Genomic DNA, 14,807 nt, shown 5'->3' with positions numbered 1-14,807 from the left:
AAACTTGATGGAACATGGTTAGCCCACAGCATATGAGTTATTCTGCCACTAGCTTGACTTCAGACTTCTCTGAATTTGGTTGTGATCATTTGGAACTCCTCAAAAGGAACCATGTGAAACACCCTGAGCCCTGGCGTTGTTTCATTGAGACAGGAGCCTGGAATTTAACATTTACTGTTCTTGAAAGAGGTTAGAATTGATGGGGTTTCTGCACTTGTGGGTGTGTGTGTTCCCTAATGAGACAGGGAGGCCCATGCTTCAGCCTCGAGCTTTCAGATGCGATTCCACAGCCATCTGCACTAGAAAGAAGCCTCTTTCCCCTGCCTCTAGCTCTCTAAGACACAATGTTCTTTGTAGTTGAATTCTGGAAGAGGGCATAGAAAATGGAACAACAAGAGAAATAAACAAGTAAAGAAAAGGAAAAAATAGAAGCTAATGGGGCCCAGAAGGAGGAGCAGAAAAACAGAGAGGCAGTGGGAGAGAAAAGGAGGAGAGAGTAGAGGCAGGCTGGAGAAAGCTTGATCTGGGTGGTGGGACTGAACCATTTTAAGGACGAGAGAAATTGCCCAGAAAATACCAAAGATCTTATCAATGATATGTGGTTGTACCCTGTTGCGTCTGATTAGTTAATCTCATCTCTGCTTTTATCTGTATTTCTTCACCCTGGCTACTCTGTTCCCTTCTAGTTCTCCTTATACTCCTCTTTACATTTTCTGCTCTTCCCCTTACTTGTGACTCAGTTCTGTGAATTCTGGGATTTTATTCCTTGTTACATGTCTTCAGGTTTGGCTAAGCAAGTAGTGCTCATCACTGAGGTAACAAATATGTCCCCAAAGACCTACCCATCTTCTTCTCCCTTGTCCCTCCTGTCCTCTACTCCCTCTGTTGGCTTTCCCCAAAGGCTGGCTCTGCTGTGTGCATTTTCCCTGAGCCCTGTGCTTAGACGTAACCCTTCCATCAGCAGGTCTGCCTTGTCGTTACTGAGTATACACAGGTGCATGGTCTTTACCACTCTCTCTGGAATCCCTGGGCCAGGCTTCTGCTTGATATATTCTAGTATAGCCTCCCTGCCATTTCTGGACTTTTTCTGATACACTTCCTAGTTTTCACAACATTTCAGGGAAAAGATAAAAACTGCAATTTTTCTGCCATCTTCTTAGGCCAGGTCATTGGCTAGAAGTTACAGGCTTCAGTTGGTGACACCTGGGCTGATGAACGGCAGGTTTTCAAGTGATGAGTGCCCATGTTCATTGCTAAGTCTGCGTCCTGTTTAAAGAGGACTCCTAGCAGGGAAAGTTAGTGGGAGTGGCTGATATGGATGGTAATCTCATGGGGAGAAAGTGCTTTACTAACACAGGCACATATGAACACCCACACTTCTCTATTGGATCCATCATGTGTCAAGTAAATAGCTAGAGTGTCTACTCTTACCAAAATATATGCCAGACATGTTGAATCTAAAAATTAATTGACATAGAGCCCTCCCCTTAGAAAATACCTAGGCTTTGTGGTATAGCCGGAACAAAGAACAGCCAAAATGCAGTGGAGATGTAGGTGACAATTGATGAAGGCTGATGAAGTGCCTGGAACTTCAAGGAAGAGTAGCTCTTCACTCGCATGAAGGAAACAGCACAGAACATGCAGGGTAGAGATCCTGGGCTACTTATGAATGAGGCTGAATTCACCGTGATTGTAGTCCAGGAGTATGTGTACATGTGATGGGAAAGTGATAGGCGAGTGGTAAGGTAGGTCGTTCTGAAAGGTCTTGCATGCGGAATGTGTTTGGGATTTGTGCTAGAGACAATAGGAATCACTGAAGAATGAAGAAATATTACAGGGCACTGTAAGGAAATCTCAAGTCAGCCATTCTTAACCCACTCAGTGAAGATAAAAAGAGCAGGGATTGGCACACATTTTGTGCAAAGAGCCAGCTAGTAAGCATTCTAGGCTTTTTTCAGGCCACTTGGTCTCTGTCGTTATTCATCCTTGCCATTACAGCGTGATAGCCAGAGACAATAGTAAACAAATGAGCAAAGTTGTGTTCCAGTAAAATTCTGTTCACAAAATAGGTTGTAGTCTGGATTGAGCCCACAGGCCACAGTGTGTTGGCTCCTGATTTAGAGGAATGTTTTGGAATAGAAGGTTAAAGACTGATGAGTACCTCCCCATGTGTGTGAAAGCTACAGTATGGTGCTTGGAACCCTCCACAACCAGGATGACAGTTAGTGCTGTTTTCTCATTTGTCACCCTTTTTGACTAGGCCAAAGGAACACATCTAACCATGCTATGCTCACTGTTCTGTGACTGTGATTATGAAAAGAACAGACCAAGAATAAATCTAGGAAAACACTGAACCTATGAACTGAAATGAGGCCAGCAATATGGTATGCCCAGAGAACAGACAACTCAATGGAGAACTCTGGGTGAAGGGGAATGGGCATTTGCGGCAGAGATTAAGATGCTGTTTGGGGGGCCCGGCGGCGTGGTCTAGCGGCTAAAGTCCTCGCCTTGAAAGCCCCGGGATCCCATATGGGCGCCGGTTCTAATCCCGGCAGCTCCACTTCCCATCCAGCTCCCTGCTTGTGGCCTGGGAAAGCAGTTGAGGACAGCCCAATGCTTTGGGACCCTGCACCCGCGTGGGAGACCCGGAAGAGGTTCCAGGTTCCTGGCATCGGATCGGCGTGCACCGGCCCGTTGCGGCTCACTTGGGGAGTGAATCATCGGACGGAAGATCTTCCTCTCTGTCTCTCCTCCTCTGTGTATATCTGGCTGTAATAAAATGAATAAATCTTTTAAAAAAAAAAAAGAAAAGAAAAAAAAGAAAAAAGATGCTGTTTGGGAAGCGTACGTCTCATGTTAGAGTATCAAGTCCTTGCTTAGCTTCTGCTTCTCCTTCCTGCTCATGAGCACCTTGAGAAGTGGCAGGTGATGACTCTCGTGACTGTGTTGATGCCCATGTGGTAGACCAAGATTCAGTTCCAGTTTCCAAATTCAGTGTGGCTTGGTAGTACGGACAAGTGGATAAGACATCTGTCTGCCTTTCCAATAAATAAAAATAAAAAATAAAACTATGGGTTTACAAAAGAGAATTAATTCGTGCCCAATAGTTGGGGTTCTTGAGAGCAGCTGGAATAAAATATCCACTGAATGGCGGTTTGGGAAAACATTCAGTGCACCTGCTGAATTCTCACACTTGCAGAAGGCACATGGAACAAGGTAATGTCTTTTGTGTGTCTTAGAACCAGTCACAGCTTTCCCCTGTGGCAGCAATTTCACCTCATCAGACCATGCCTTTGCCAATCCCAAGCAAGATAACTCCAGTACTCCCAGCATTCTCAGGGTCTACCGAGGGAGGCCAGATCCACAGGTGTAGACAGTTGAGGCCTGTGGTTGTCCAGTTTATATCCTCCAGAGGTTGGAACCTCAGAGGCATTTGTACATAGTAGAAGTTCCTAAGTCAGAAAGGCCCTGAACTGGATCCAATGTCAAGTTAAGGGAATTGCTTAGCCTCTGTGATCTTTGGAAATTTCACTTGTAAGCTGAAAAATTTTAAAGTATGTTCCTTTTGTATTGTAATGAGGAGCTACTCAATGACCTTTTAACAAAGAATCAAGTATATACTTAACACTTAATAAGTATGAGTAATTAGCACTTTTTAAATTTATGCCTACTTTAATATATCCTTGGTCCATATAGGTAGATTGAGATATTACTTTTCTCGGATACCATTAATGGCTTCAGGCAGATATTGATTAATTCATTCATAGGACTGTATCAGTTTCCATATTAGCAAATCAATGAACTGTGCCAGCCTTGGGGCCAGGTACTTTATGTATCTTTCCTCATTCTCATTTAACACTCAGCAAAATCCTGAGAAATATGCTTCTTCCCTTCATCTCTACTTAAAGAAAACTGAGGATGACATAGGTTAGGGACCTTGCCTGCCAAGACACTTTTGAGGGCCATTCTGGGACCAAACCAAGGTTAATACAGTATAAAGTTTCTATTTTTGCCCCCTGCCAGGTCATGCACCTTTAATTATTTATGTGTATGACTTAACACTACAACTTCCCATTGCAATTAAGCCACTTCTCATATATTGAAAATTCCGGGCCCGGCGGCGTGGCCTAGCAGTTAAAGTCCTCACCGTGAACACGCTGGGATCCCGTATGGGCGCCAGTTCTAATCCCGGCAGCTCCACTACCCATCCATCTCCCTGCTTGTGGCCTGGGGAAGCAGTTGAGGATGACCCAAAGCCTTGGAACCCTGCACCTGTGTGGGAGACCCAGAAGAGGCTCCTGGCTCCTGACTTCAGATCGGCATAGCACCAGCCATTACGGTCACTTGGGGAGTGAATCATCGGACGGAAGCTCTTTCTCTCTGTCTCTCCTCCTCTCTGTATATCTGACTTTCCAATAAAAATCAAATAAATCTTGTGTCTGCCTTTTGGGGTGAACCCCCCTAAAAAAGAAAATTTCTAGCAAGTCAGTGACTTTGTAAACATACGTGTGCTTCATAATATCCAATTCAATACACTGTATGTGGCATAAATTCGTCTAGTTTTGAATAAATGTATCTGCATCCCATCCATCCCTTTTTTACTCTTCTTGCTTGCACATATTATCTCTTCCCAGCTGTGGGATTCATAAATGACTGAAAGTATGGTGAGACATGGCAGTTCTAGCCTTAGAGCATCCATACAGATGGGGTGGAGGGGGATCTGGATGGGAGAACCACAAGACTGTAATCTAGGTTTAAATCTCTGCCTTCCTTAATCTTTGGAGCAATGTCTAAGGACCAGCAGGACTTGTACCATATTCCTCTGCTTACTGGGAGAAAGGCTTTCAGAACTTGCCAGACTTTCTAGCTGGACAGAACAGCATCCACCAGCATGTATGTAGGCTGGATAGTGGACCCGGTTAGGTTGAAATAGGCCTCTGTGCCCATTGACATGTATGAGAGCTAAATGGGATGTGGAACAGACTGGACAAGTCTGTGATACATACAGGCAAGCATGGGAACCAGGGTCGGGGGCAGGCCTGGTGGGGGTTATTGTGGGTCGCTCCAACTAGTCTGCAGCTCCCACTGGTTTATGTGCGGGTTGAGTGTATGCTGGCTAGAATCAGCCTGGCCTGCAACACCTATTGGTTCGTGTGGTAGACAGGGCTGGAAACAGAACTGACCCAGCAATTACAACCACCAGCTTGCTGGGGGCAACAGACTGTGCTGTGCCCTATACTGGCAAGTACACACAAAAATCTGGTGTGAGATCACCTCAGACAAAATTTCTTTGGGGATCTCTCCAATTGAACTGCCGGACTCAGCATCCCAACCATGAAGAGAAATACAGGTTCCATGGTCTGCCATGGAGTGCAAGTGTCAAAGCTGAGCCTCCTCAGAGGCTCAGACAGAGCAGTGGACAGCATACCCAGGTGCACATGGAGGATATGGCAGTCCATAGGAACCTACAGAGGACACCTGATACCACAACAGAGGACAGAGGACAGAGGACAGAACAAATCAATCAACTTGGCAGTGAAAATCTGGGCAAACGGAGACTCTAAGGTGGACTATGTCAACCAGTGGATTCTGCAGAGATTTCATCGTGCTTGGAATGGCAAGATTGGCAGCAATTCATAACTGTTGAATTATCAAAACCGCTTGAGCGGGATGCTTGGAGCATGCCCCACTCTGGGGACCTGGGATGGGTGGGAGGATGCGTGGAGCTTCTCCCTTTATCTCTCCCTTTATCCCAGATACAGAAAAAAAAAAGCAATAATGCAGAAATAATAGTTTTACCCACTTTCCTGTAGCCCTTGACCCTTTGTGCCCTAATCAACTATGTAAAGATTGTCAAAAATAAAGAAAAAAAATTTAAGTAGTCACTAATAGGAAAAAAAAAAAAAAAGAACTTGCCAGACTTTGCTTTGCTGTCATTCGTTAGGATGATATTAAGTGGGTGAAAGGCTATCGCTGAAGAAAAACAAAACAAGGGTTATGACAATGAGTGAGTCTCCAGTTTCATGAGACTATGTGGGTGTCTTGATTAGGTCAGGAAAAAAAATTCAGATGATTTTGACCTTTTTCTATGCTTATCCAGACCTCTGAAGTTTTGGATCTTCTTTCATTACAACTTACCATGAAAACACATGTATTTGTATTATATGTACGGCTGTACGTAGAAGACATTCTAACACAAAAGTAAATTTGAATTCAATAGTTGGAACATTCCTACTCTTCATCAAATCTTCAGTAGGTATCTTTGCTTGTTCAATGAGGAAATTAATTGTTTAACAAGGAAATCATATGTATATTCAGCCATCCTACTCCTCTCCCTGCCCTTCTTCTGCCCTTTGGGTTAAGCCAACATTCAAATGACTGGCTGGAGTTCAAAGGTCCAGAATTGAATGAATCCCCAGGGATTCTCCTTGAAGTGACTAGAACATGAATCCGGGAGATTGATAAGACTCCCACCATTTGGGACTAGGCACCATTTTCCTCACAACCCTGTTCTCCACCAATCTGCTGTAACTTTGTAACCTGTTCCCATCAATCTGTTGTAACCTCATGGCACTGTACCTAATGACCCTATCCACCAATTCCTCACAGTCCCTCTTCCTAGACCTTGCCCACTGCTACACCTACCAAGCCTGTGTGCTGCCTCTCTCTCTCTCTCTCTTTCTCTTTCTGTTGCTGTGTCTGCTGTTTCAGGTTTGTGGCCACAGATTGAGAAGAGCTAATACCAAAAAGATCTAATGCCAAAAAGACCTAACAACTGTATCTGGGATTATGATGCCAGCTCCTTCACTGCAAAATAGAGGTCTAGTGTATATTCGGAAACCTGCAAGATAATACTTTTTTTTTTTTTAAGATTTTATTGTTATTGGAAAGCCGGATATACAGAGAGGAGGAGAGACAGAGAGGAAGATCTTCCATCCGATGTTTCACTCCCCAAGTGAGCCGCAACGGGCCGGTACGCTCTGATCCGATGCCATGCCGGACCAGGAACCTCTTCTGGGTCTCCCACGCGGGTGCAGGGTCCTAAAACTTTGGGCCGTCCTCGACTGCTTTCCCAGGCCACAAGCAGGGAGCTGGATGGGAAGTGGAGCTGCCAGGATTAGAACCGGCGCCCATATGGGATCATGGTGCATGCAAGGTGAGGACTTTAGCCACTAGGCTACTGCACCAGATCCAGAAGAATAGGTTGTAACATCAACCCTTCCTTCATCCCTTTCATTAATCAGGTGATGTATCAACCAATAAGAAAATGTAAATGTCCCATCATGCATTCTGAAATCAAGAATAGGCATGTTCATTTATGTTGTCAGATGTATGATATGAAACAAAAACATCTACATCAAAAATCAAAAAAGAGGTTATGAAGAGATACTATGAAAATTATTTTATTTGTGAAACTTTTTTGAATATTTATTTATTTTTATTGAAAAGTCAGATATCCAAAGAGGAGAAGAGATAGAGAGGAAGATCTTCTGTCTGCTGGTTCACTTCCCAAGTGGTCACAACACGCAGAGCTGAGCTGATCCAAAGTCAGGAGCCAGGAAATTCTGGGTCTCCACAGGAACTTCTGGATGCTGGGTCCCAAGGCTTTGGGCCATCCTTGATTGCTTTCCCAGACCAGAGGAAGGGAGCTTAATGGAAAGTGGGGCCACTGGAATACAAACAAGTTCCCATATGGGATTCTGGTGTGTACAAAGCAAGGACTTTTGCCATTAGGCTACTTCACTGGGCCCCCGTCTGTGGAACTTTGAGGCAGGTGCCCAAGAGTCATTTGAGGCATTTAGTAAAGATTTAAGAATGCAATTAATTCGTTGTATCTGCAGCTTCTTTACCCATTAATTCAAGCAAAAACTGTTTGAAAATACTAGGAAAAAATTGCATCGGTACTGAACGTTTCAAACTTTTTTCACTACAATCATTCTCTAAACAATGTAGTATAGTAACCTTATACATCATTCACTTGGTATTAAAGTATAATAAGTAGTTTAAAGATCATTTACAGACTATAGAGGGATGACATGGCACAGTGGGTTAAGTCAAGTCACTGTGTATGTAGGTTTGAGTCCCAGCTTTTTCACTTCCAATGCAGCTCTCTGCTACTGAACTTGGGAACACAGTGGAAGATGACAAAAAGTACTTGGGCCTCTGCCACCCATGTGGGAAAACTAGATGAAGTTTTGGGTTCCTGCGTTTTGGCCTGGCCCAATACTAGCTGTTGTTGCTATTTGGGGAGTAAACCAGGTGGTGGGAGAGCTCTCTCTCTCTTGCTCTCTCAAACTCTGCCTTTCAAATAAATAAATATATCCTTAAAAAGAATATAGGAGGATATGTGCGCAGGTTACATGCAGAAGTGCACCATTATATATAAGGGATTTGAGCATCAGTGGATTTTACTATCTCTGGGGGACTATGAAAACCATCTCCCATGAATAGAAATGATGGCTTTACATTAAGTAATAGCCATTCAATTTGTCTTGCCAAGTCAGGAGGAAGTATTTTATGACCACAAATCAGTCTTTGCTCTCTGGGACTCTATCTGCTCACAACTGTCATATGTTTTCTTCCTGTAACTTTCAATTAATATATGAAATGCAAAGATATACATATGTATTTGCATTTAAATTGTTTTCCCTTTTGATTCTAGCTAACACCTGGGGTTTTATTAGTGAACTCATTAGGAGCAGCTACCTTGGTGGAAGTGAGGTTGGAATGAGTTGCCAGTCACTGTACATACACTCCAAGCTGGGCCCAACTGGAGCTTGGATACTAGGATGGGCTGGAACTCTTCCCAGCAGCTTTTGTTCAGGCAAGCCAACCTCTCAGGCAATGCTTCTGTGCATGACCACAAAGGCAATTCCAAAGCTGAATGAAAATACCCGAAAAAAGAAGAGCATTCTGAATACTCAATTCACTGGATTGTAAAAGCTTCCTTGTAAATGAGAGCTTGGCTTCCACTTTTTAAGGGAGGACAATTTAATCAAAACAGCCCCTACTCACTTCTGCTTAATGATTCAGCTTGCAGGATGTCAGTAATAAAACACGAATGGATTTTTCAGTATGGTTGAGGCCTGGCAGAGCCTACCAATGAATTGATCTGGGTGATCCATGCATATGCATCTTTGTGCCTATGCAACCACCACTACCTTCCAGAGGACTTCAGAATTTGTTAGGGCCTTTTGGCTCCAATCCAGTTATGGTATTCTACATAGTAGAGAATGTTGCTGTAACCCTAAACTTTCTTGGTAACCACCACTACCCCCTCACATAGGTAAGGGAGTCTCTACTCAGCTTGGTCACCCACCATCCAAGGAATAACTAGTCCAGTGTTGCCATAGCTGCTCTGCACAGCCCTACCTTCCTAGGTTTTTCTATGGGACCTGGTTGGTATGAGATTCAGCTCATTCTGAATATTCAAGGTTGAATAAAACCAATCCCCCTCAGATTCCTCTATTTGACTCTCTTTTCCTCACATCTAGGTGACTAATTTCTCAAAATTAAATTCTCTGTAGTTCACATATGTAGAATAGGTTCTGTTTTCCCAGCTGGAACTTGGCTTCCCCAGGAAGCCTGGAAATCTATCCGCTTAGATGCAGTCCCTGCTCTGCAGAGTGTACCTTTCCCACTTTGTGAATGGCTTTTTGCAGGGTACGCGTGTGAAACCTGAGCGGCTCAAATCTAGTCCAAGAACTCCATGGCCAACTACGCCGTTCAGAATTTAGAGAGGTCTGGCATCTTGACTCCAAGATTCATCCCAGATGAGGTCATTCATTCACTCAGCATAGTTTAGAGAATACTTCTATCTGCAGAAGACATTTTTAAGGACCCATTTGGAGAGAAGCAGGGCATGGGCTATGAAAAGCATGGAGACCACATTTGAGTCTGACATCAATTTTCACAGCCCAGCTCTGAGGAGAGATGTGAAGTCTGCAGAAACTGGAGTGGGACGATCCCAGGCAAGAGCTCTGTCCTTGCCAGGGCTCCCAGTTAGTTCACTACAAGCAATTTGCCCTGGTTGGGGCCCAGTAGAATGTGCCAAAAGGCAGCCTTCCTGTGGTTAGGGAACCAAATAACATTCTAGTCTATTCCACTTTCTTATCAAAAGAGATAAGTCACTCTGAGGTCAATCGAGGGACCTCCTCAGACCTCAGACTAAAATGGGAGTCAACTGTGGTGCAGAGCCAAGTAGTTTTAGAAAGCCCTGCTTCTTTTTCTTTTTAAGATTTATATTTTTTTTTATTGGAAAGGAGAGAGGAGGAGAGACAGAGAGCAAGGAGAGACAGAGAGGAGGAGAGACAGAGAGCAAGATCTTCCATCTGATGGTTCACTCCCCAAATGGCTGCAACAGCCGAGCTGAGCCAATCCGAAGCCAGGAGCCAGGCGCTTCTTCTGGTTCTCCCACGCAGGTACAGGGTCCCAAAGCTTTGGGCCGTCCTTAACTGCTCTCCCAGGCCCCAAGCACGGAGCTGGATGGAAAGCGGGGCTGCTGGGACTAGAACTGGGGCTTATATGGGATCCTGGTGCATTCAAGGTGAGGACTTTAACCACCATGCTATTGCACCAGGCCCATCCCTGTTTCTGAACATGAAGTAGACAGAGAAAAAATACACCTCAGAGAAGTAGAATCCTCTTGTTTTTAGAAATGGTTGTTCCTGTTTCCTAAGCTCCCTTAAAGAAGCCAGAACTCTGCCTGAAGCTTCAGAACTCATGCTCTTTTTGTATTCCTATAAGACAGGTTTCCATTAACCTCAACTTACAGATGAGGAGTTTAAGCCTGGGGATATTTCTGCAAGTTAACCAATAACATGCAGTTCCTAAGGAGCAGGCTTGGGAACTACACCTGAAATCCCTGTTTCCCAAGCTTGGGATCCTAACCAGGCTAAGTTTTCGTAAATCTTACACCTGATATTAGCCAAAAGGCCAAGAATCAATAATTTTATTATATCTTGAATGTTAATGTTAGCATCCTCGGCTTCTGAATCATTTACCCACAGTGTCGCTGGAACCTAGGCTAGTTCATGTTTATGGTAATGGAACCAAAAAGAACAAGAAAGGGGAAGCTTAGTCCTGGAAAAGACAAAACAAGCAGCGAGCTGCAGAACAAGCCTGTGGGATCCTCAGGTGCTCTGGAACCACTCACCTCTGTGCCCTTTCCTGTTCACTCCATGCTTGAGGAGATGGGAGTGGATGTCTCTAATGAGCCTGAGCTACTGGGACTCCAATGTTGTGATGGGAGCATGAGCACTCAGAGGCAGCCCAGCCAAGGGAGTAGAGCCTGGCTACTTAAACTCCTGGAGTTTAAGCCTCAGGGTCGACTGTTCCGACTGGTGCAAGCAAAAACTAGAGTGGGTGAGGGTTGGTTGGGCTAGCTGCAGTACTAGCTGGCAGAGGCTGGCACTGGGAGCTAATTCTGTCAAGTCAAATGCCAGAACTACCTGGAAAGTGCATAATCTGGGAGTAAGTGTGGCCTAGAAGGGAAATAGTGGGCACCTCCCTCGGGGCTACCACTCTCATTGGACAGCACGAACACCAGGACAGGGTGGCTATACAGAAGGGCACCTGCCAGTATGTGTGTGGGCTGGATAGTAGGTTGGTTGGGTTGAGCTGGGCTTCAATGCCCACTGACATGTGCGAGAGCTAAACGGGATGTGGGACAGACTTGACAAGCCTGCGGTGCATACTGGCAAGCATGGAACCAGGGTAGGGGGCAGAACTGGTAGGGGTTATGGGGAGTCGCCCCAACTAGGCTGCAGCTCCAACCGGTTTGCATGAGGACCGAGTATGAAGCGGGCGGGATCGAACTGGACTACAACACCCATTGGTTCACGAGGAAGACAGGGCTGGAAACAGAACAGACCCAGCAATCCCAACGACCAGCATGTGCATAAGCTGATTGGTGTGACGGACAGTGTTGGACCCTGTACTAGCAAACTCGCGCAAGAATCAGGCCTGGGATCATCTCAGACGAAGTTTCTTTGGAGATCCCTCCAACTGAACTGCTGATCTTAGAACCCCAACCATGAAGAGACTGTGTCAGCCAGTAGATTCTGAATAGGGTTCATTGCGATTGGAACTGAGAGATTAGCAGCAATCCAGAACTGATGAACTATCAAGGCTGTATGAGCAGGACCCTCAGAGCGCGCCTCCCATTGGGGATCTGGGATGGGTGGGAAGTTGGGTGGGGCTTTTCCCTTTGTTTTTTTCCCTGACCTCGGATACAGGGAAAAATGATATTGATGTGGAAACAATGGTGTTACCCACTTTCGCCCTGTAGCCCTTGACCCTTTGTTCCCTAATCAACTAAATAAGTTTATTAAAAAATAATTTTAAAAAAAGCCTCAGTGTCCTTGTCTGTATATGAAGTATCCATATTTTTTTCATTTGAGACTTGTGTTTGAATTGAGATCAGATTTCTAAAACACATAGATCTATACCAGTAAGAAATAGTTGCTTAGTTGCTTTTCATGTCATTTTATCACACAATCATGTGACTAGAAAGTTCAGATGCTCTTTATTGTGATAAGAAGTGAATTTTTCAAAATCACACCCATGAAATCAACAATGGCTAGTGCAGTCCACTATATTTGACCCAGGCAATGTACCAGACTACAAAGGCTGGACCCCCTCCCCTAGAGCAGGTTCTTCAAAGCTCTCTTCTCACAGAGTGGAAGCACCATAGTAGTTCTCGTTGCACTCAAGGAAGCTTCCAACTTTGAGCTCCAAAATGCTGATCATCTATTCTTGAGTCTTCCTGGATATACTTGACATCTCAAGGTGTTTTTTTTTTTACCCAAACCATGGACAAGAGAAGAAAACTGGTTCTGGAGAAGAGGCTGGTAGGAGGGATGAACAGGCAGGTGGGCACTCAGAGTACTCACTATTTTTCCAAATGCCCCCCTCACCCCAGGGAACGTCCTTGCCCATCCACCCCCACTCCATGTATATACACTGGGGCTTGCTCACATCCACTGCCAACTTTCTTCTTCTTTCTTCCTGTATTTGACCTGCATCCTTTCTGCAGTGCCATCTTGTCCAGATCTTTTGCAGCTTCAGCTGATCCCTTGCCTAGCTGTGCTTAACTACAGATTAGAGTCACTCAAGACAGCATTTTGGCTGGGGTTAGGAAGAAGGAGCCCAAACTACAGAATGCTTCCATAGAAAATCCCCTTTCCTGTATTGATGGGGCTTTGGAGTTTTCCTTGCAGCTTGACTATTTGAAATGTGTCTGTGAGGACACCAGTGCAGGAATGGACACTGTTCTTCAGAAGCCCTTTCACAAGACTGCTGGGGCGACAATCTCTCCTGTTGATTTCTTCCCGCCTGGCAGCTGATGTCATGGTAGCTATGCTGTTGGGTTAACTTTACCCCAGTTTTCTCTTCCTGCCTGGGGAGCTCCAGCCCACATCAGGTGATGATCCTCTGTGACTGAGCAACTGCAACGGGTAGGGCAGTCTGAGCCGGGCAGCAGCCAGATGACATCATGCAGTTTTACTTCACTGTTTCCCCAAACTGAACTGGGTCAAGAGTATTAAGGCAAAAAGGTCACATGTGGCTCAATACCAGGCCATGGGTCTGGAAGCAAAAAGGATACCCATGGGCAATAGGGAGACCAAAAAGTAGACCAGTGCACATAGGAGCTGGGCACACACATAAACCAAGTCCAGTGGGACCCCACAAGAAACAATTTCCTCTCCGTAAAACAGACACAGGCCTTTTTGGAAAGAATGTTTATTTTTTTATTTAGAAAATGTATTTGCAAGGAATCTAATATTTACTACAATGAGATCTAAACATCTGCTTTCATCCCAACAATGTCATCCATATGAATATTCTTAGTCCCAGATTGGATTCAGCAGTGGAAAGCCTGCCTAGTTACAGCTTTATTACAGAGCTAATACAAAAGAAGGCAGCTGGTAAAATGCTCCTTGGTATGCCTGCATCTCATGTTGGAGTCCCTGGGTTTGAGTCTTGGCTCTGCTTTTAATCTAGCTTCCTACTGATGAAAACACTGAGAGATTAGAGGTGATTGGTCAAATACTTCGGTGCTTCCACCCACATGGGAGATCTGGCTGGAGTTCCTGACTGCTGTTTTTTTTTAAAGATTTGTAGATTTTTATTACAAAATCAGATGTACAGAGAAGAGGAAGATCTTCCGTCTGATGATTCACTCCCCAAGTGGCTGCAATGGCCGGTGCTGCATCGATCCTAAGCCAGGAGCCAGGAAGCTTCTTTCTAGATCTCCCACGCAGGTGCAGGGTCCCAAGGCTTTGGGCCATCCTTGACTGCTTTCCCAGACCACAAGCAGGGAGCTGGATAGGAAGTGGAGCTGTCAGAATTAGAACCGGTGTCCATATGGCATCCCGGCGCATTCAAGGCAAGGACCTTAACCATTACGCTATCACGCCGGGTCCCTGACTGCTGGTTTTAGGACCTGACCCAGCTGTGACTATTTAGGACATTTGAAGAGTGAACCAGCAGACAGAACATGTCTCTCTACCTATCAATTTATCTCTGTGTCTGTGTCTCTCTGCTGTGTGTGTGTGTGTGTGTGTGTGTGTGTGTGTAATGCAAAAGGCTGGCGTTTTGTACAGCAAGAGAAGTTGATAAGGAAGGGTTAGTATTAGCTAGTGACTGACCTATTCATCACCAGTATATTCCTGGGCTGTGGGTGGAGGTGATACAGGGATGCTAGGGAAACTGGTAGTTTGGCTACCTATTACTGTGTAACAACCAGGCCTGTAACTTAGTAAGCTAGGACAAAACAATTATTCCTTAATGCCTTCTGTGAATCT

Source organism: Ochotona princeps, chromosome 10 (genome assembly GCF_030435755.1).
Source record: "Ochotona princeps isolate mOchPri1 chromosome 10, mOchPri1.hap1, whole genome shotgun sequence".
Taxonomy (NCBI): Eukaryota; Metazoa; Chordata; class Mammalia; order Lagomorpha; family Ochotonidae; genus Ochotona; species Ochotona princeps.
Note: the sequence above shows the minus strand (reverse complement) of the source record.